The 23442-nt window shown below is 46.6% G+C and overlaps 1 protein-coding gene across 1 annotated transcript in view; it reads right to left on the bottom strand.

The window, feature by feature from the left end:
• LOC134908907 (cytochrome P450 2K6-like) overlaps positions 1-9655 on the bottom strand; it is a 134689-nt gene extending 125034 nt beyond the window's left edge. The window contains exon 1 of the mRNA XM_063915142.1: positions 9550-9655. The gene's annotated coding sequence lies outside the window, so the exon portion shown is untranslated. The remainder of the gene's footprint in view (positions 1-9549) is intronic.
• Positions 9656-23442: the final 13787 nt, after the last annotated feature.

Genomic DNA, 23442 nt, shown 5'->3' with positions numbered 1-23442 from the left:
AAAGTTTCCCCTGGGCACCTCCCCCCCCCCCCCCAAGTTTAAAAAAGGAACAATGCTTCCCCAGGCACGCAACAAATATATAGGGTCGTGGCTTCATGGGAAAGAAATGTGACCACAGAATAGTACCAATTCACATTACACTGCACAGTAGTTTCCATTAATCACGTTACACAACGAGTATAGACACGTATACATGTTACACCACAGAAGAGCTATTTATACACATTATGCCACAGTAGAGCCCCTTATACATATTACGCCACTCAGTATAGCCGCTTATACATGTTACACCACAGTATAGCCGCTTATACATGTTACACCACAGAAGAGCTGTTTATACCACAGTAGAGCCCCTTATACAAGTTACACCACACAGTCGAACCGCTTATACATGTTACACCACAGTATAGCCGCTTATACATGTTACACCACAGAAGAGCTGTTTATACCACAGTAGAGCCCCTTATACAAGTTACACCACACAGTCGAACCGCTTATACATGTTACACCACAGTATAGCCGCTTATACATGTTACACTACAGAAGAGCTGTTTATACATATTATGCTGCAGCTTGTAATGCAGATAGAGGTGCTGCAGCAGCAGCTGGGGCATAGTGAAGTGCTGCAGCATCAATGTAGAGAGAGATGCTGTAGCAACCGAGGCAAAGAGGGGTGCTGCAACAGCTGGGGCACAGAGAGGTCTGCAGCAGCCGTGGCAGAAAGAGGTGCTGCAGCAGCCGGGGCAGAGAGAGGTGCTACAGCATCTGGGGCAAAGAGAGGTACTGCAGCAGCCTGGGCAGAAAGAGGTGCTGCAGCAGCCGGGGCAGAGAAAGGTGCTACAGCATCCGGGGCAGAGAGAGGTACTGCAGCAGCCTGGGCAGAAAGTGGTGCTGCAGCAGCCTGGGCAGAAAGAGGTGCTGCAGCAATAAAGGCCGCAGGAAAAAAGTAACCCGGCTGCAAAGCTACAAGCAGTGAGACATGTAAGGAGAGTGGACAGAGCTCCGGCATGTGCTGGATGTCAGTGTCTCCTGCTGTCACCACTGGCCTGACCTGTTCCCCACCTAGTCTCCGAGTCTGAGTCAGTGTGCGCCCCATCTGCGCCCTCTAACTTTTTTGGCGTCCGTAGCTTGTGCTCCACTGAAGCCACCCTCACTACACCTCTGCATAGCTCTATCTTTTATCATTTGTGAATGATCCTTATATGTAATTATTAAAAAGTAACATTTTTATTATTATTATTATTATTATTAAAACAAATGAAACTTAAAATGATCCTGGCTTATTAAAATTGCTCAGATACGATTTTGTTCGACATAGAGAATAAAGTTCATGTACTATAAGTAAATGTTTTATAACATTGACTCTGCAAATTTAAGTAAAAACTAGTTACTTATTCAAAGTTATTTGTTGACCTTAAAAAGAAAGGCAGCGGAGGGTTACAGGGGAAGCACGTGTTCCAGAGAATGGGAACACAACTCTGCTTCTGTGTGAAAACATTTCTCCAAATATGGAAAATCGTTTAGCCGTTACTCTCTGCATGCAGCATACTATATATTGTTTATGGAGCGCACTTGGGGGGTAATTCAGCTCTGATCGCAGCTGCAAAATTGTTAGCTAATGGGCAAAACCATGGGCCTAATTCAGACCTGTTCGCTCGCTAGTTTTTTTTTTGCAGTCCTGCGTTCGCATAGTCGCCGCCCATAGGGGAGGGTATTTTCGCTTTGCAAGTGTGCGATCGCATGTGTGGCAGAGCTGTACAAACAGATCTTGTGCAGTGTCTGAGTAGCCCAGGACTTAGCCGCTGCGATCACTTCAGCCTGTCCGGGACCGGAATTGACGTCAGGAACCTTCCCTGCAAATGCTTGGACATGCCTGCGTTTTTCCAACCACTCCCAGAAAACGGTTAGTTGACACTCACAAACGGCTTCTTCCTGTCATTCACCTTGCGATCGGCCGTGCGAATGGATTCTTTGCACAAACCCATCGCTGAGCGGCAATCCACTTTGTACCCGTGCGAAGCGCCTGCGCATTGTGGTGCATGCTCAGTTTGGACCTGATCGCCCGCTGTATGAAAACGCGGCCTATCGATTAGGTCTGAATTAGGCCCCATGTGCACTGCAGGTGGGGCAGATGTAACATGTGCAGAGAGAGTTAGATTTGGGTGGGCTATTTTGTTTCTGAGCAGGGTAAATAGCCGCTGCTTTATTTTTACACTGCAATCTAGTTTTCAGTTTGTACACACCCCACCCAAATCTAACTCTCTCTGCACATGTTACATCTGCTCCACCTGCACTGCACATTGGCCCTCATTCCGAGTTGTTCGCTCGTTATTTTTTTGTCGCAACGGAGCGAATTAGTCGCTAATGCACATGCGCAATGTTCGCACTGCGCCTGCACCAAGTAAATTTGCTAATAAGTTTGGTATTTTACTCACGGCTTTATGAAGAAATTTCTTTGTTCTGGTGATCGGAGTGTGATTGACAGGAAGTGGGTGTTTCTGGGCGGAAACTGGCCGTTTTATGGGTGTGTGCGAAAAAACGCTACCGTTTCTGGAAAAAACGCGGGAGTGGCTGGAGAAACGGGGGAGTGTCTGGGTGAATGCTGGGTGTGTTTGTGACGTCAAACCAGGAACGAAACTGACTGAACTGATCGCAGTGTAGGAGTAAGTCTCGAGCTACTCGGAAACTGCTAAGAAATTTCTATTCACAATTCTGCTAATCTTGCGTTCGCAATTCTACTATGCGAAGATACACTCCCAGAGGGCGGCGGCTTAGTGTGTGCAAAGCTGCTAAAAGCAGCTAGCAAGCGAACAACTCGGAATGAGGGCCATTGTTTTGCCCATTAGCTAACAAATTTGATGCTACGATCAGATCTAAATTATGCCCTTGGTTTGCACACCAATAGGCAGGGCTGGCTCCAGGCACGTTCGACTGGAGCGGCCGAACAGGGTGCCGGCTGTTTAAGGGTGGCTGTCCATTTCAAATATGGTGCCGGCCGTCAGCCAATCAGAGCTCGCAGACTGGCAGCAGCGGCTCCTGATTGGGTGCCGGACCGATTGGCTCAAGGACCGGCGCCATATTTGAGATGATCAGCGCCGGACAGTCTGGGGGTTGAGAGCGGGATGGGTGTCCCTGCTGCTGTAGCTCGATCTTGTCCCTGCTGCCTGCATGTAGCTGAGGTCCTGGGAGCGCACCGCCCATCCCCGACGCACTTGGATACAGTTATCTGGCACTGGGGGCATTTGTGTATCTGGCAGCACTGTGGGGGCATTTATGTATCTGGCATCCACTGTGGGGGCATTTATGTTTCTGGCATCCACTTTGGGGGCATTTATGTATCTGGCAGCACTGTTGGGGCATTTATGTATCTGGCAGCACTGTGGGGGCATATAATGTGTATCTGGCAGCACTGTGGGGGCATATAATGTGTATATGGCAGCACTGTGGGGGATATAATATGTATCTGGCCGCACTGTGGGTACATTTGTGTATCTGGCAGCACTGTGGGGGCATATAATGTGTATCTGGCAGCACTATGGGGGCATTTGTGTATCTGGCAGCACTGTGGGGGCATTTGTGTATCTGGCAGCACTGTTGGGGGCATATAATGTGTATCTGGCAGCACTGTGGGGACATTTGTGTATCTGGAAGCACTGTGGGCGCATTTATGTAGGTCCTTCCTACCTCAATGTCTGTCTGTGTCTCTGCCCAGTTTTGAATTATAACAGTTGTTCTAATTGTAAAGCTCAACGAAATATGCTGCTCTATATAAGAAACTGCTAATAAATAAAAAATGATGTATCTGGCATCCACTGTGGGGGCATTTATGTATCTGGCATCCACTGTGGGAGCATTTGTGTATCTGGCATCCACTGTGGGAGCATTTGTGTATCTGGCAGCACTGCTGGGGGCATATAATGTGTATCTGGCAGCACTGCTGGGGGCATATAATGTGTATCTGGCAGCACTGTGGGGGCATTTGTGTATCTGGCAGCACTGTGGGGGCATATGTGTATCTGGCAGCACTGCTGGGGGCATATAATGTGTATCTGGCAGCACTGCTGGGGGCATATAATGTGTATCTGGCAGCACTGCTGGGGGCATATAATGTGTATCTGGCAGCACTGTGGGGGCATTTGTGTATCTGGCAGCACTGCTGGGGGCATATAATGTGTATCTGGCAGCACTGTGGGGGTATTTGTGTATCTGGCAGCACTGTGGGGGCATATGTGTATCTGGCACTGCACAATTGGGGACGTATGTATATCTGGCACTCTACTGGAATGTTTTGTGTATCTGACACTATACTGGGGACATTATATGTAAGGAACACTAATGTGGGTGTTATATGTAAGCTGCTAATTGTGTGTGTAGAGTGGGTGTGAAAATAAATATATATTTAGGGTTTGATAATATAAAGTTGCGAGTCCATGCCCACATTCTCAAGAGCACGCGAAGACGCGTGCATTAGAGGGGTAGTGGGCGCTTTAAAATTCTCACTCAGGGTGCTAGTAGGTCTGGAGCCGGCCCTGCCAATAGATATCAGTAACAAGACTTAGGTGTCTATTTATTAACATTATTTTGACTAATGATTGTGTGTGTGTGTGTGTGTGTGTGTGTGTGTCATTAAGTAAAATATGTGTGTGAATAATAAGTGAAAGGTGTGTGTGCGTAATAAATGAAAGGTGTGTATGCGTATAAAGTGAAAGAGATGTGAGCGCGTAATAAGTGAAAGAAGTGTGTGTGTGCGTAATAAGTGAAAGGTGTGTGTGTGAAAGTATGTGTGTGTGTGTGTGTGTGTGTGTGTGTCTGTGTGTGATTGAGTAAAATGTGTGTGTGTTATTAAGTGATGAGAGCGTGTGTCATTAAGTAAAGTGTGTGTGTGTGTGTGTGTGTGTGTTAGTAAGTTAAGTGTGTGTGTTATTAAGTAAAGAGTGTGTGTGTGTGTGTGTGTGTGTGTGTGTGTGTGTGTGTGTGTGTGTGTGTGATTAAGTAAAGTATGTGTGTGCATAATAAGTGAAAGGTGCGTGTGCGTAATAAATGAAAAGTGTGTATGCGTATAAAGTGAAAGAGATGTGAGCGCATAATAAGTGAAAGAAGTGTGTGTGTGTGCATAATAAGTGAAAGGTGTGTGTGTAATAAGTGAAAGGTGTGTGTGTAATAAGTGAAAGAAGTGTGTGTGCGTATAAAGTGAAAGATGTATGTGCGTAATAAGTGAAAGAAGTGTGTGTGTGCGTAATAAGTGAAAGGTGTGCATGCGTATAAAGTGAAAGAGATGTGAGCGCGTAATAAGTGAAAGAAGTGTGTGTGTGTGTGTGTGCGTAATAAGTGAAAGGTGTGTGTGTAATAAGTGAAAGAAGTGTGTGTGTGCGTAATAAGTAAAAGAAGTGTGTGCGTATAAAGTGAAATAAGTGTGTGTGTGCGTTATAAGTGAAAGAAGAGTGTGTGTGCGTATAAAGTGAAATAAGTGTGTGTGTGCGTAATAAGTGAAGAAGTGTGTGTGTGTGTGTGTGTGTGTATAAAGTGAAAGATGTATGTGCGTAATAAGTGAAAGAAGTGTGTGTGTGCGTAATAAGTGAAAGGTGTGTATGCGTATAAAGTGAAAGAGATGTGTGTGTGCGTAATAAGTGAAAGGTGTGTGTGTGTGTAATAAGTGAAAGAAGTGTGTGTGTGCGTAATAAGTGAAATAAGTGTGTGCGTATAAAGTGAAATAAGTGTGTGTGTGCGTAATAAGTGAAGAAGTGTGTGTGTGCGTATAAAGTGAAAGAGGTGCGTATGTGCGTAATAAGTGAAAGAGGTGTGTGTGCTATAGATTTATGTACACATATAGTTTCACTTCACCACCTATTCATGGCTCCACACTTACATTGGAAACCCCCCTTCACAAATCCTGCGTTTGCCCCTGATACTGGAGATCCCTATACGAAGTTTAGGTCCAGTGCGTGGAACCCCACAAGAGCCAGCGAAGGCCTGCACACCAGGACAGCACACTAGTGAAAGGCTAAGGTGTTAGTGACTGTTATTAAGAAAGAAGCAAAAGCTAAAGTATGTATTAAAAGGTGATACATAGGTGAAAAGGTGATAATTAAAATACTAAAAGAGTATTTCTGTATTAGTGTAAAAATTATTTGAAAGTGTTAAAAAAGTGCTAAATAAAATGTTCTAGTGAGCCAGCCAGCCCAAAGCAGCCTGGCCACACCCACCTAGGGGGCGCTGTGTCCCAAACTCATCACTGAAACTGATAACAGGACCTACTCTGGGTCACATAATTACATCATGTACGGGCACATGATAATGGCACATACAAAAATATATTTAAATTGAGAGACAGCTCATATACAGTCACCCCATGATCCTCCAAATGGCACTACAGGAACCAGCATGTTCTCCCAATGCTGGTCCCATCTGTGCCTCTCTGAACTGCAATATAGAATGGAGGCTACTCAGTCAATCTTGTAATACCCGCCAGGTGCTGAAAGGGAGGGGTTATTCTAGAAAAGAAACAAACAGGGTGGGATCAGCTTTGGGAGAACATGCTGGTTCCTGTAGTGCCATTTGGTGCATACTCTATGTTTGGTTCCTACAGGGAGGCTTCATTCCATAACCAAGATGGACGCTGCATATCCTAACCAAGATTCTTTGCATTCACAGCACCACTACGTTTACCGCATTCCACTATGCTGATCCAAGTGATGTTACCTGTGGTACCACTTGTATTCTCACCGTTACCCTGATACACTCATCAGCTGGTGAACTGTGTGCTCCGCTCCATACATAAGAGTCTCTATAAGTGTAACTGTGGGTATGGCTCTATACTTTACATTACTTCTGCATAAACAACCCCACTGGCAAAGAACTGGGCTGTCCACTGTCTCAGGGCATCTGCAGGTGTGTATGTACATGCTGCCATACCACTGTCACAGGTACACACATATTCCAACAGTACAGTACAGTATCTATCCTTAGAGAAGTAATACTAGGATTGAAGGGGTGTCCCAAGTACAGTGTCGGACTGGGGCATGTAGGGCCCACCGGGGGAATGCAGTGGTAGGGGCCCATGTTAGGGGTGTGGCCAGTCCGCAAAGGGGGTGTGGCCTGCAACCTCATGGGTTTGACTAACCATTAGAGAGTGCAACGTCTGGGCCCCTTCATAAATATATACAGTAATTCAGCTGCTGCATGCATGATAATGTACCAGATTAATAACAGCAATGCACTGTAGAAAATACACCATAGTCCAGTATAAGGTAACATATGTATAATTCAAGGGCACAGTCTGGAACCTGATCACTAGAGCAGGAGGTGGGCCCCCAGGCAGTGGGGCCCACCGGTGGTTTCCCCAGTACCCCTATGGGCCAGTCCAAGCCTTCCCAAATATAGTAAAGGCCTTTCATGGACTTAGGTGTATTATGTAGGAGTGGACGCTGGCACCAATATACCAGTCATGAAGTTTTCTGTTGGTGCAAGATAAGTGCTGCTGATCATCATCATCATCATCATCATCATCATGAAGGAATCTTTAACAGGGGAACCAATACCAATGCTCGTCATGGCATGCCAATATTTGTAGAACTACAAGCACCAGCATGCCCTTGCATCCAGGGTTTGCTGGGACCTACAATGCACCATTCAATACCAAGTACCTAATATTTTTAAAGCCCCATTGTGAATTAGCAAGAGTCAGCCTTCCAGAATATGAATGCAGTGATAATTCTGAATGCACTGATTTCCCTACTGTATAATACTGGGCCAATACAAGGCCACCTCCTGGTCCTGCAAGACAGGGCTCTGAAATGAATAAATACATACTATTGTATCACAGTTTTTCATTTAATTTAACTAGTGGATTGCTGTTTTTAAAATGTAACAAATAGTAGTGTATATATATATATATTTATTTATTTTATTTTATTTTTCTATTTATTTATTTATTCTAGGCTCAGAGGCCCAGATTTATCAAGCCTTGGAGACAGATAAGGTGGACGGTGATAAAGTAATCAATTGGTTAATAGCCAATCAGCTCCTAATTGTCATTTTTCAAACAGCTTGTAACGTGGCAGTTAAGAGCTAATTGGTTGGTACTTTATCACCGTGCAATTTATTACTCTCCAAGGCATGATAAATTGGGCAATAGGTTTAAGAATAAAAGCTTTCAGTAAAAGATCTCTCACTTTTGTGGACATAATCCTAATATTTGTTAGCATTCATTCACCCTCGCTAGATCCGTGACAAGAACTTGTTATATGAGACAGCAATGACTATAATGCAAATAGTTAACTTATTGTCGTACAGAGATTAGTCATTCTTTTGATTGTCATAATAATACTAGATAATAAGTATTTAGACATATTATAGACTTGTCCATTGATGAATGATTACTCATGTTATTTGCCTCGCCATATCCAAGAAAATCTCCTTAATCCCATAAGTGTCCTGAGGCAAAATAATATCACATGCCAGAGATCTAGGGAGGAGGAAAATGTTTAGAACTATTCTGCATTTGCCCGAGAGATGTTCCTTGTTGCAAAAGTGGAATTTGCCCTCAACTATTTCAAGTTCCCCTCCAACCACACCACACATCTGAATTCATTTATTGTCATTATTCCAGATGATGGATTTATCAGTTGTGTTTGCACGGTGTGTGCTTTTTTAATTAAAATAAGATAATCAGCAGATAAGTATGTAATTAAAACTTTATGATGATCTTGTTTATGGATTGTTTCATGTTTGGCTGTTTGATGTCCTATTGTGTGAGTCTTTCAGACATGCGTGTAATGGTTATAGATACTGATGTTGCTGTAGACCAGCGGTTGGGAACCTTTGGACCTCCAGCTGTCATTGAACTATACATACCAGCATGCCTTGCGACCGTTTTGCTAATTGGCCATGCTAAAACTGTTGCAGAGCATGCTGGGATGTGTAGTACAACAACAGCTGTTGGGCCGAAGGTTCCCCATCTCTGCTGTAGACCATACTTCAGGCATGTCCAAACTGCGGCCCTCCAGCTGTTGTGAAACTACATGTCCCAGCATGCCCTGACAGTTTTGCTGTCCGAGAATGCTAAAGCTGTGTCAGGGCATGCTGGGATGTGTAGTTTCTCAAGTTTGGACATGCCTGCCATACATCATAAACCTTGTCCATTTTGGTTAGATGAATGAATAAATAAAAACAACAAAGCATATAAAGATTACATTATTGGCACCTGGAATAAGCCTGGTAGAGAAAGAGGCGACGATGGTTTTAACTGAGTGCAATAGGCAGGACAGAGGGCACAAACAATGCAAATTACATCATCTTAGTCCACCAGCACCTCCTGATCCAGTGATTTGTAGTTTTTTTGTTATTGGATATGGGAATTAATATGTGATATTAACAAACATTGGGAACCACAATAATATAATATACGGTATATAGACTTAAACTATTGTGGCAGTATGAAGGTAAATTGCATTACTGTGTGGCTGGAGAGATCTGCCCACACAGGGGAGATAAGGCAGGTGTCAGAACTCCTAATTGCTGCAGAGAGAAGACAGTCCAGGAGGTTGCTACCTTTGTATCCAGTCCAAGTGGGATTGTATGTGCTACCCTGGAGAGACAGGGCCCAGGTGGAAGTGGTACAGTCAGAGTGGAACAGACGGAGTGGCCATGGTCAAACCTGGAGGATACAGGTAGATCCCTAGTTCTGTGACACTGTCCTTGTGAAACTGTGGAAGCAAAGACAAGGTCAAAACCTGTGTTATCCTGCAGGAAGCAGGATTGAGACCGTGCATGTGAAAAGACAGGCAAGGCTGACTATACCCTGTAAAACAGGACTGAGACTTTTCAATTAGGAGACTTTTATGTTTACAGATTACAGTAGCTGTGTGACCACCTAGAGCAGGCATGTCCAAACTGCGGCCCTCCAGCTGTTAAGAAACTACACATCCCAGCATGCCCTGACACAGCTTTAGCATTCTCTCACAGCAAAACTGTGTCAGGGCATGCTGGGATATGTAGTTTCACAACAGCTGGAGGGCCGCAGTTTGGACATGCCTGACCTACTGTAGACACTGCACAAATTCACCCCTTCACTGAGCTAATAATCTAATTATCCCATGTCATCACGCTATCATAGAACGTTTTCAGGCTTGGAAAGGAGATCTAATAGTTCTCAAAATGTGTGTGTGTGTGTGTGTGTGTGTGTATATATATATATATATATATATATATATATATATATATATATATATATATATATATATATTTATAAATATATATTACAAATGACCTGGTCCGGTTCTCCTAGAGAGAGAGAGAAGGTGAAAATTGCGCCAGACTAGGTGATAAAATCTTCAAAGGGCCACTGTCCATATGAAAGGCAATACATTTAGCCAATCTTATCCTCTTATTCCTTTAGGACAGTGGTTCTCAAACTCGGTCCTCAGGACCCCACACAGTGCATGTTTTGCAGGTAACCCAGCAGGTGCACAGGTGTATTTATTACTCCCTGACACATTGTAAAAGGTCCACAGGTGGAGTTAATTATTTCACTTGTGATTTTGTGAGGAGACCTGCAAAACATGCACCGTGTGGGGTCCTGAGGACTGAGTTTGAGAACCTGTGCTTTAGGAAATGCACTTCCTAATGTCCTGGTGACAGCTCAGGTGCCGTATCTTGTAGTTCACACAAGTGTCATTTCTCGGAAAAATATAGAACAAGAGCGCCTCCTAGTGGAAAATTGACTGTGTCAAATTCCAATTCATCCACAAAGAGTCAATGTAATGCACACGTATCACAGTTGAAGGCAACCATATGCCTAATGTGCATTTTATAACAGGACCCTGGAAATTCTTTTAACAATTTTGAGGCCGGGTCCAGCCTTCAGAACCTCAGCCAAAGATTTTCACCAACAATCCACAACCCAGCCAAGGCACGAGATGACAGACGCTGACATACTCTGACTGAGAAGCAGCTCATTGCCATACTACTGAATTTTTGGGAACCAGAGACTAATCCCCTTAATTTACAGTATATGGACTTTGAGATTTTTGTGCTTGCCATTTTTTGATTAATATTTATTTTTATTTTGATCTGCGTATTGTTATTACATATGGGCATATGTTGTTGCATGTATTCTAATCATTTCATTGGTGTTTATTAATGAAATAATTTTCACTATTCAGTCCATTTGCGCTCACTCTTTCTGTTTTCTATCATCTTCAGTTGTACCTTCATGGGAATCAGTGTCTCACATCCTATGAGAGAGCAGCAGCTGGTCTGAATTGTATCCATTATAAAACATCTCCTGTGTTTCCTTTTATATCCAATCGTGCCTTTCTTCAGTTCTAGCATGCCTTAACAGGAAAATTATGCAGGGAATGCTGGTATGAAGCGCCCTACACACTGGGGGGACCGCAGCAATTTGGACGCTGAACGATCTGAATGATGACCGTTATCGTCCAAATTGTTTTGCTTTAAAAAACGGCGGGAAACCAACGATGAACGACCGCGGGGCCGCGCATCGTTCATTGTTGGTGCCTACACACTAAACGATATGAACGATATATAGTTCATTTCTGAGCGATATCGTTCATATCGCCCGTCACCGTGGGCCAGTGTGTAGGGCGCTTAAGTAGTTCCAAAATAGAGGGAGTGCACACTTTGCCTAACTCTCGTTTTAATGATTTGGGGCGGGACTTACTAAATGAAAAATGCGGTAAAATCTCAGTTTTCTGGGATTTTACTGCATTTTCAAAAGTACTAAGACCCATCCGGCCGCTTATCGATGCAACGGGTATCGCCAGCTTTTTATAGTGATACCCTATAGAAGCCTATGGGCATTTTTGCGCATACCGATGTATCCCGCTGCCTCCGCTGCTCACGCCATCTTCGCATACCTGACTGCTGGCAGCCTCCCCGTTGCAGTCCCGGATCCCATCCTCCTCCTGCCCCAGGAACACAGCCGGCTGTACTTCCGGCTGCAGGGAGGAGGAGGAGCCCGGGACTGACTACAGACATCACCTCCTGGGGCTGGGAGGTGACAGAGAACTCAGCAAGGCCTCTCACTCGGCGGAGCAGGTTACACAGGGAGCAGATCTTACTGCATTGCAATACTTATCGTATATGTTAGTACATATGCGATCAGGGGCGGATCCAGAAAAAAGTTACTGGTGGGGGGGGGGGGGGGGCACCATAAGTGGTTGGGCTATCAAGGAGGGGTGGAGTTAGAAGTGGAGTAGGCATGACCAAATTTCAGTGGGTGTGAGCGGGGTGTGATACTTAGTTCTTTAGTACCAGTGGTTTTGTAGATAATGACACAATAAAGTCTTTTACCACTTCTGGGGTGATAGATGAAGTCCTCAATGGATGGTAGTGTTCACAAAGAACGGTGCCCCGATATTATCGGACAAATTAACAACTACAAACATCAGAAAAATTCCTAAGCCCTGGCGCACAGCAGCGTGACAAGGTTCAGCGAGTGAGAAGAACAGACGGGCAGCGGAAGAGAAACATGAGGTGAGTATCTGTTAGGGAGAGGAGTGCCTGGTAACGGGTTCCCCAGTGCCCGAATCAGTACATTCCTTCCCCAAACGACCAGCTCGGTGAACATAGCAGGCACCCGGGAAGGTCTGTACCAAGGCTAACCAATGCGGCAGGCACAACACCTGGAGCAGAGTCAGTCCGGTGCCCCTGCAATACTTCAACGCTGACCCGCACCCGGGCCGGACATCTCACACTAACACGGCCGCAACGGTAAGCAAACGGACTTTGATTTTTGTTTTTTTGGTTCAAGATACCACAGAGATACGGGACGCTGTTCTCTGTGAACACTATCATCCATTATGGACTTCATCTATCAACCCTGAAGGGGTAAAATACTTTATTGTGTCATAATCTACAAAACCACTGGTACTAAAGAACTAAGTATACAGGACAATTCCGCTAATTAACATTAAGTGCTGGCACATTTGTACTTTATTTTTATTTTTCACTCCATATTATATTTTATTTTTTGCAAGTATATCAATAAGATTGGTTGTATCAACAGACGAAGACAACATTCCATGCTCAAATTTAAATGAAACAATTCGCATGCATATATCTGTGACACCATTTGGTATATGTACCACTACACTATATATTAATAGCATCTGCCGCAGCAATAAAATCAGTTGAAAGATACATTAGTCATTATTGTTTAGAGCACAAAGGGAACATATTTCCAAACCACCATACAGGTAACCATAAAACACAACACCCAGGGGTTGAGCGCAGTTAGGCTAAATACCAGATATCTTCTATAGGAAAAAGGGGGTTGGACATTCCTACTAGCAGCATGCAGCACAGACACCCCTAATATACGATTCATTCACCCAGTGCGCAGATCACCCACCCCCTTTATTCCTGGACCTTCTACCCTGCCTCACCCAGCACCGCTCACCAGACACTGACCACCAGTAAAGAAAGCAGGGACAGACCGCGGCGTCTTCTTTTGCTTGCTGGCCTGGGCCTCCGGTCTGCAGTGGCAGCACCAGCGTGCTGTGCTGCGTCTTCTTTCTTGGTGTCTGCCCTGGCTGGTGATGTCCCGGACCATCAGCGGCACTGGTGGTGCACTGTAACTCGTGGTCTGGCGTCGGTGTGCTGTCCCTCACCGGCGCGATGTCCTGGAGATCCGGATCCTCGGTGGTGGGCGGCGGTGCGCTGTGTCTGGGTGGGCTGGCGGTGCGGGTGCGCTGTCCCTCACCCTCGGCGGCGGGGCTGAATCTAGGATGCTCCTGCTCGGTTCCTCTGGACTGCTGGACTGCACTGCATGTCACATGCAGTGGTGCAAGTGTGTGGGTACGGGTGGGTACGGCGTACCCGTAAGAATTTAGCCGTGGGTACGCCGTACCCACACCGACGGGCCGCCGCTCCTCTTCCCTCCCTCCCTCCCTCCCTCCCACTGCTGCTCCCCGCCTCACGCACCCGCCGCACGCACCCGCCGCTGATGTTAGGGAAGGAGAGCGCAGCCTGCGCCTCTCCTTCCCCTCAGTCTCCGGCGGGTGTCTCAGTTTACTTCAGCGCCGATCCGTGAGCCAATCAGAGCTCGCACCCGCGAGCTCTTATTGGCTCACGGTTCGGCGCTGAATTAAACTGAGACACCCGCCGGACACTGACGGGAAGGAGAGGCGCAGGCTGCGCTCTCCTTCCCTAACATGACAGACAGGACGGCGACGGCAGCGGTGAGCAGGGGAGGGGGGCATGTATATCTGGCACTGGGGGATATCTGGCACTGGGGGGGGGCATGTATACCTGGCACTGGGAGCATATCTGGCACTGGGGGGCATGTATACCTGGCACTGGGGGATATCTGGCACTGGAAGGATGTGTATCTGGCACTGGGGGCATATCTGGCACTGGGGGGACATGTGTATCTGGCACTGGGGGATATCTGGCACTGGAAGGACGTGTATCTGGCACTGTGGCCATATCTGGCACTGCGGAGACATGTGTATCTGGCACTGGGGGGACATGTGTATCTGGCACTGGGGGGACATATGTATCTGGCACTGGAAGGACATGTGTACCTGGCACTGGGGGATATCTGGCACTGGGGGCATATCTGGCACTGGGGGGACATGTGTATCTGGCACTGTGGCCATATCTGGCATTGCGAAGACATGTGTATCTGGCACTGGGGCATATCTGACACTGAGGGCATATCTGGCAATGGGGGCATACTTGTGTATCTGGCACTTGGGGCATTTCTGTATCTGGCACTGGGGGCATATCTGGCACTGTGGGCATATCTGGCACTGGGGGCATACTTGTGTATCTGGCACTGGGGGCATATCTGGCACTGTGGGGGAATTTCTGTATCTGGCACTGGGGGGCAATGTATATCTGTCACTGTGGGGCAATGTATATCTGTCACTGTGGGGCAACGTGTATCTGGCACTATTGGAGTCATACGTGAGTCTGGCCCTCCCCCCATATGTGTATCACGCCCCATTTTCATTGGCCACGCCCCATGTGGTATTTGGCCACACCCATTTTTTGCGCGCGCGCTTCTACTTGCACCACTGGTCACATGTCTCCAGCCTCCAGGGAGCCAATCAGGAGGAACACTGGCCTGGCAATCATGCAGGAAGGAGGAGCAGCTGACAAGGGAGGGATACCAGTGGCTGACTGACATACAGCAGACTCATAATTGTGTCGGGCAGGTGCGCGGGCCATTATTTAACTGCACAGTTAAGAAAAAAATTCATAAACGACAGCCCCCCCCCCCCCCCCCCCCCCCCTAAATCCGCCATTGTATGCGATAAGTATCAATGCGGAATGTGGCAGAATGTTACCGCCGTCTTAGTGTAGAAATATATAAAATAAACTTGTATGTGTAAAAATTACGTGAATACGTAGACTTCAGAAATTGGTATCAAAGGTTTGAAGGTGGAGATGGAGCAGGACACCTTGCCACACTTCAAAGCTGAGGAGTTGGCCTCCCTACAGTACTCTGCAACTTGTTTCATTGGCTGCTCATTCTATTCAGAATCCAGTTTAAACTCCTTACACTCACATACAAACCTCCTGTGTAAGACATGTCCTCATCAATTTAGACTTGCTACCAGTCTTGTCAGCTTCAAACGCTCACTCACGACTAATCTTTTCAACGTTTCCCCACCCCCACTGGGCAAAGAGAAGTAAAAAATGTATCTTTTGATTTAAACATTTAATATAAAAAAATATTTGTAAAAAAATATTCGTTATTATTTCTCAAGTTTTTTTTGTTTTAATTCATACCTTTAAATGTATGTGATGCAAATTATAAGTCAAGAGACGTTTTTGAGATCAGTGAATTTTTGTTAACTGTGATTTGTTAAGGGACAGGAGTGGGCTGATAAGAAAGAGAGCAATGTACTGTAGAATTTATTCCCATCAGCCAACTCTTCTGAAACGCACAGAAAACAGAGCTTGATGAGTGGGCGGAACACATTTTATTTTTTTATTTATTAACAGTTTCTTATATAGCGCAGCATATTCCGTTGTGCTTTACAATTAGAACAACAGTAATAGAACAAAACTGGGTAAAAACAGACAGACATAGAGGTAGGAGGGCCCTGCTCGCAAGCTTACAATCTATGGGGAAATAGGCATTCATACACAAGGATAGATGCTACCTATTGCATAATGGTCCACCAGCTTGCTAGGCTCTTAATGGGTTGTATGATATGATCACCCAGCAATGTTGGCCAAGTGTCAGGAGGGTGTGAGAGTAAAGAAAGACAAGATATGTGATGTTATGTGTACTGTACAGAGAGGATGTAATTAGATAGGGAAGCACTGAAGGTTATGTGGGTGGGTCTGGAATTTGATGGGCTTGTCTGAAGAGGTGAGTTTTCAGGGAACGTTTAAAGATTTGGAGACTAGAGGTGAGTCTTATTGTGCACAGGCATTCCCATAGTGTCCTGTTTTTTTAAATATTTTTTTACGTGCTTATTCATATTGAATAGTCACATGTATTATTGATATGTACTTATTTTTTGTATTGGAATGTTTGTAAACTTTGAATCAAGGAAGCCGTTTATATGTTTTCTATATATTTATTTATGCAATTGTAGCCTCCTAATAGGTGGTTACCATTATCTTGGTAATATAACTGGTGTAATATATATGTACAGTATTTTAGTTATAGACAGATATTCATGTAAAACAAAATAGAATTTGAATTACCTACCAGTAAATCCTTTTCTCGTAGTCCGTAGAGGATACTGGGGTCCACCTTAGTACCATGGGGTATAGACAGGTCCACTAGGAGCCTTGGGCACTTTAAAAAATCAATAGTGTGCACTGACTCTTCACTCTATGCCCCTCCTGCCAGACTCAGTCTAGAAACTGTGCCCGAGGAGACGGACAAATCCTGAGGAAGGATTTAACAGAACAGTGGTGAGATTCGAACCAGCACACACAAACAAGAGGAAAGCCATGCTAACCAAACTTGAACAGGGACAGCAACAGCTGAACCAACAACAATACTTAACAAAGTAACAGTGCAGGAAACATGAAGCGCTGGGCGGGCGCCCAGTATCCTCAATGGACTACAAGAAAAGGATTTACCGGTAGGTAATTAAAATCCTATTTTCTCTTACGTCCTAGGGGATACTGGGGTCAAGATTAGTACCATGGGGATGTACCAAAGCTTCCAAATTGGGTGGGAGAGTGCTGAGGTTCCTGCAGAATTGATTGACCAAACTGAAGGTCCTCAGAGGTAAAAGTATCAAACTTGTGGACTTTAGCAAACGTGTTCGAACCCGACCAAGTAGCTGCTCGTCAGAGCTGTAAAGCCGAGACACCCCAGGCAGCCGCCCAGGAAGAACCCACCGACCTAGTAGAGTGGGCCTGTGCTTTAGGAACCGGCAATACTGCCGTAGAATAAGCCTGCTGGGGGTAGTAAGCCTGATCCAGCGAGCAATAGACTGCTTTGAAGCAGGACACCCAATTTTCTTGGGATCATAGAGAACAAACAGCGAGTCAGATTTTCTGTGACGAGCTCTGTCCACTTCACATAGATCTTCAAAGGCCTCATAACATCCAAGGACTTTGAGGTAGCAGAGGTGTCAGTAAGCACCGGAACCACAATAGGTTGGTTGATATGAAGACACCACCTTAGGAAGAAATTGCTGATGAGTTCTGAGTTCAGCTCTATGTTCATGAAAAATGAAATAGGGGCTTTTGTGAGACAAAGTGAGTTCCGACACACTGCCTTGCTGAAGCTAAGGCCAACAGTGTAACAGTCTTCTATGCAGTGGTGCAAGTAGAAAAAATATCTTACGGGTACTGTCTGCGCGCGCCGGCGCAAAAATGGGTTTGGCCAAATGCCACATGAGGCGAGGCCAATGAAAATGGTGGCGTGATACATATATGGGGGGAGGGCCAGATACACGTATGACCCCAATAGTGCCATATACACATTGCCCCCAGTGCCAGATACACATTGCCTCACTGTGCCAGATACACAAATGCCCCCAGAGTGCCAGATACACAAATGCCCCCAGAGTGCCAGATACACAAATGCCCCCAGAGTGCCAGATATACATTGCCTCACAGTGTCAGATAAACATTGCCCCACAGTGCCACGTACACAAATGCCCCCACTGTGTCAAATATGCATTGCCCCCCAGTGCCAGATACAGAAATGCCCCCACAGTGCCAGATATGCCCCCAGTGCCAGATACACAAGTATTCCCCCAGTGCCAGATATGCCCACAGTGCCAGATATGCCCACAGTGCCAGATACAGAAATGCCCCCAATGCCAGATACACAAGTATGCCCCCAGTGCCAGATATGCCCTCAGTGTCAGATATGCCCCAGTGCCAGATACACATGTCTCCGCAGTGCCAGATATGGCCACAGTGCCAGATATGCCCACAGTGCCAGATACAGAAATGCCCCCAGTGCCAGATACACAAGTATGCCCCCAGTGCCAGATATGCCCTCAGTGTCAGATATGCCCCAGTGCCAGATACACATGTCTCCGCAGTGCCAGATATGGCCACAGTGCCAGATACACATGTCTCCGCAGTGCCAGATATGGCCACAGTGCCAGATACACATGTCCCCCCAGTGACAGATACACATGTCCCCCCAGTGCCAGATATCCCCCAGTGCCAGGTACACATGTCCTTCCAGTGCCAGATATGCCCCCAGTGCCAGATATCCCCAAGTGCCAGGTACACAAGTCCCCCAGTGCCAGATATGCTCCCAGTGCCAGGTATACATGCCCCCCCAGTGCCAGATATGCCCCCCCAGTGCCAGATATCCCCCAGTGTCAGGTATATATGCCCCCCCAGTGCCAGATATGCCCCTAGTGCCAGATATCCCCCAGTGCCAGGTATAACATGCCCCCCCAGTGCCAGATATCCCCCAGTGTCAGGTATACATGCCCCCCCCCTCCCCTGCTCACCGCTGCCGTCCTGTCTGTGTGAGGGAAGGAGAGCGCAGCCTGCGCCTCTCCTTCCCCTCAGTCTCCGGCGGGTGTCTCAGTTTAATTCAGCGCCGATCCGTGAGCCAATCAGAGCTCGCGGGTGTGAGCTCTGATTGGCTCACGGATCGGCGCTGAATTAAACTGAGACACCCGCTGGAGAATGAGGGGAAGGAGAGGCGCAGGCTGCGCTCTCCTTCCCTCACATCAGCTGCGGTGCGGCGGGTGCGGTGGGGAGCAGCAGAGGGAGGGAGGGAAGAGGAGCGTCGGCCCGTCGGTGTGGGTACGGCGTACCCACGGCTAAATTCTTACGGGTACGCCGTACCCACACACTTGCACCACTGCTTCTATGTAAACTTAAAGTCAATCTCCTGTAAAGGCTCAAACCATTCTGATTGTAGAAACTGCAACACCACGTTAAGATCCCAAGGTGCCGTGGAAGGCACAAAGGGCGGTTGGATGTGCAGAACACCCTTCAAGAACGTCTGAACCTCAGGGATGGAAGCCAATTGTTTCTGGAAGAAAATGGATAAGGCCAAAATGTGTACTTTTAAGGAGCCCAAACGTAGGCCCACATCCCCACCTGACTGAAGAAAAAGGAGAAGACGTCCCAGTTGAAATTCCACTGTAGGAAATTTCCTGTTCTCACACCACAAGACATATTTTTTCCAAATCAGGTGGCAATGTTTGGACGTTACCCCTTTCCTGGCTTGGATCAGTGTTGGAATAACCTTGTCCGGGATCCCCCTCCGGGTTAGAATTTGACGTTCAACCTCCATGCCGTCAAACGTAGCCGTGTTAAGTCTTGATAGATGAACCACTGTTGTAGAAGATCCTTCCGAAGAGGCAGAGGCCCGGGTCCTCTAGTAGCATCTCCAGTAGATCCGCATACCAGGCCCTTCTTGGCCAGTCTGGAGCAATGAGAATTGCTTCAACCCTTTCCATTTTTATTCTTTTGAGAATTCTTGGGATCAATGGAAGAGGTGGAAACACATAAACCATCTGGTAGATCCATGGAGTCACCAGAGCGTTTACTGCCACCGCTTGTGGGTCCCTTGACCTGGAACAATACCGCTTGAACTTCTTGTTGAGACGAGAGGCCATCAGGACTATTTGTGGAATTCCCCACCGATGCGTCAAGGACTCAAACACCTGAGGATGAAAGCCCCACTCTCCTGGGTGGAGGTCGTGTCTGCTGAGGAAGTCCGCTTCCCAGTTGTCTACTCCCGGAATAAAGATTGCCGACAGCACCACCGCGTGTCTTTCTGCCCAGAGGAGAATCCTTGTTACCTATGACATTGCTGCTCTGTACTTCATTTCACCCTGTCGGTTTATGTACGTTACTGCCATTTCATTGTCCAACTGAACTTGAATGGCGTGATCTTGAAGATGCAATGCCTGTAGAAGTGCGTTGTATATGGCCCTTAGCTCCAGAACATTGATCAGAAGAATGTTTTCCTGAATTGACCATTTTCCTTGGAACTGTCCCCCCTAGGTGACTGCTTCCCTACCTCTGAGGCTTGTGTCTGTGGTTAGCATAATCCAATTTTGAATCCCGAACCTTTGACCCTCGGTCAGGTGAGAAGTATGGAGCCACCACAGAAGGGAAATCCTGGCTTTTGGTGACAGATGTAGCCTCTGGTGCATGTGAAGATGCGATCCGGACCATTTGTCCAGCAGATCCAGCTAGAAGGGCCTTGCATGAAACCTTCCGTACTGCAGAGCCTTGTAAGAGGCTACCATCTTTCCCAGAAGGCGAATGCATAGATGCACCAATATCCGGGCTGGTTTTAGAACATCCCGCACCATTGACTGGATTAGCAATGCCTTTTCCAATAGAAGGAACACCTTCTGTTCCTCCGTATCCTGTATCATCCCCAGGAATGGAAGTCTCCATGTTGGTTCCAGGTGGGATTCCGGTAGGTTCAGAATCCACCCGTGATCCTGGAGTAGTCGGGTTGAGAGGGCAATGCTGCCCAACAACCTCTCCCTGGATGGTGCTTTTATCAGCAGGTTGTCCAGATACGGTATTATGTTCACTCCTTGCTTGCGGAGGAGAAACATCATCTCTGCCATTACCTTGGTGAACACCCTCAGTGCGTGGAGAGGCCAAATGGCAGGGCTTGGAACTGGTAGTGACAGTCCTGTAGTGCAAACCGTAGATAAGCCTGAAGAGGCGGCCAAATCGGAATATGAAGGTACGCATCCTTGATGTACAGAGACACCAGAAATCCCCCCTCCTCCAGACCTGAGATCACCGCTCTCAGAGACTCCATCTTGAACTTGAACACCCTTAAGTATGGGTTCAGGGACCTGAGGTTTAAAATGGGCTTTAACGAACCGTCTGGTTTCGGAACCACAAACAGGTTGGAGTAATAACCTTTGTTTTGTAGTTGAAGTGGAACTGGGACAATGACCTGAGTTTGTACCAGTTTCTGAATTGCTGCCTGCAAAGTCATACCTGCTTCTGGAGAAGCTGGTAAGCCTGATTTGAAGAATCTGTGAGATGGGAGTTCCTGAAACTCCAGTCTGTATCCCTGAGCGATAAGGTCTTTGACACAGGGATCCTGGCATGATGTTGCCCAAACGTGACTGAAATAAAGTAATCGGGCTCCCACCTGCCTGTCTTCCAGGCAGTGCAGTCCACTGTCATGCTGAAGGCTTTGAGGAAGCAGACACGGAGGTCTGTTCCTGAGAACATGGAGCTGCTGGTTTTCTGGGTTTACCTCTATTGCCTTTGAAGGCTTTAGAAGAACCCTTGGATTTGCCTTTAAATTTCGCTGTCCAAATGGACTGCAGAGTTGGAGCAGAGTAGGTTTTTCTAGCTGGGGGTGCTGCGGAAGGAAGGTATGTAGACTTACCCACCGTAGTCTTGGATATCCACGTATCCAGTTCATCTTCAAAAAGGGCCTCATCTGTGAATGGTAAGCTTTCCATGCCTTTTCTGGAATCCGCATCTGCAGTCCACCGGCGTAGCAACAGTGCCCTGCGTGCTGACACTGCCATGGCAGTGGTGCGTGCGTTGAGCAAACCAATTTCCTTTTATGGCCTCTACCATAAAGTTAGCAGAGTCCTGAATATGCTGTAGGAGTAAAATTATCTCCCCCCTGGGTAAGGAATCTAATCCGTCAGTTACTGTAGGTTACCTGACCACTTAGCAATGGCCTTAGTGATCCATGCACAAGCAATAGTGGGTCCTTGGGCCACCTCAGCAGCAGTGTATAAAGATTTGAGAGTGGTCTCAATCTTGCAGTCAGCTGTGTCCTTTAAGGATGCTGCCCCAAGAACAGGTAAGACTATCTTACGTGACAACCTAGATACCGATGCGTCCACAATTGGCAGGTTTTCCCATTTCTTTCTATCCTCGAGAGGGAAGGGAAAGGATGTAATTATCCTTTTAGGGATCTGAAACTTTTTGCCAGGATTAGGTCAAGTTTCTTCAAACAGAACATTCAATCCTTTGATGCATGAAAGTAGCAGAGGATTTTTTTTTACATGAAAATAAGATTCCTCCTCTACCTCCGCCAGCTTGTCAGGAATGTGCAGGACATCTCTAATAGCTTCTATCAGGGTCTGTATTCCTTGTGACAGGATAGCATCCTCCCCACTCAGATCCACTTCACCCTCCTCTGTGTCTGATGTATCGTCATCAGTATCAGCCTGCATGAGCTGAGCCAGAGTATGTTTTTGTGGGCAAACTGGAGGGGTCTGAGACGCTGGTATGGGAACTGAATCTCTATTCATCGGGTCACCCAGAGACTGTCTTAAGTATTGCGCCTCTTTCTCAGTATGGGATAATTTAGTAGAAATAGTAGATATTATCCCCTTAATGGAATCTAACCATGGGGGTTCTGCCACACTAGCCTGAGAATGTGTACTGTTCTGGGTACATGGTAGTGAGATTCCGGGGGAGGATAGACACTCTGCTGTGCAGGAAACAGTCCATGGACATGGTAACGTGAAGGGACACCCACAGTGCCATAACTAGGCATTTTAGCGCTGTGTGCAAGAAAGGACATTGGCGCACCCCCCCCCCCCCATGTAAGTTAGGGGCAGTGCGCGGCGTAAGTGCGCAAAAAATATATAGGGGCGTGGCTTCATGGGGAAGGGGTGTGGCCACAAAATAATAGCAATTCATACTACGGTGCACAGTAGTCTCCATTATTCAAATTACGCTGCACAGTAGCGCCACTACACAAGGTAGAGCCCCTTTTATACATTACAGCAGACAGCGTCGCCCTTTTATACATTACAGCAGACAGTGTCCCACTTTTTACACATTGCAGCAGACAGCGTCCCCTTTTTACACATTACGGCAGACAGCGTCCCCTTTTTTACACATTACGGCAGACAGCGTCCCCTTTTTTACACATTACGGCAGACAGCGTCCCCCTTTTTTACACATTACAGCAGACAGCGTCCCCTTTTTTAACATTACGGCAGACAGCGTCCCATTTTTATACATTACAGCAGACAGCGTCCCCGTTTTTACACATTACGGCAG

This window comes from Pseudophryne corroboree, chromosome 4, assembly GCF_028390025.1.
Source record: "Pseudophryne corroboree isolate aPseCor3 chromosome 4, aPseCor3.hap2, whole genome shotgun sequence".
Taxonomy (NCBI): Eukaryota; Metazoa; Chordata; class Amphibia; order Anura; family Myobatrachidae; genus Pseudophryne; species Pseudophryne corroboree.
This window is presented reverse-complemented; position numbering and strand designations above follow the sequence as displayed.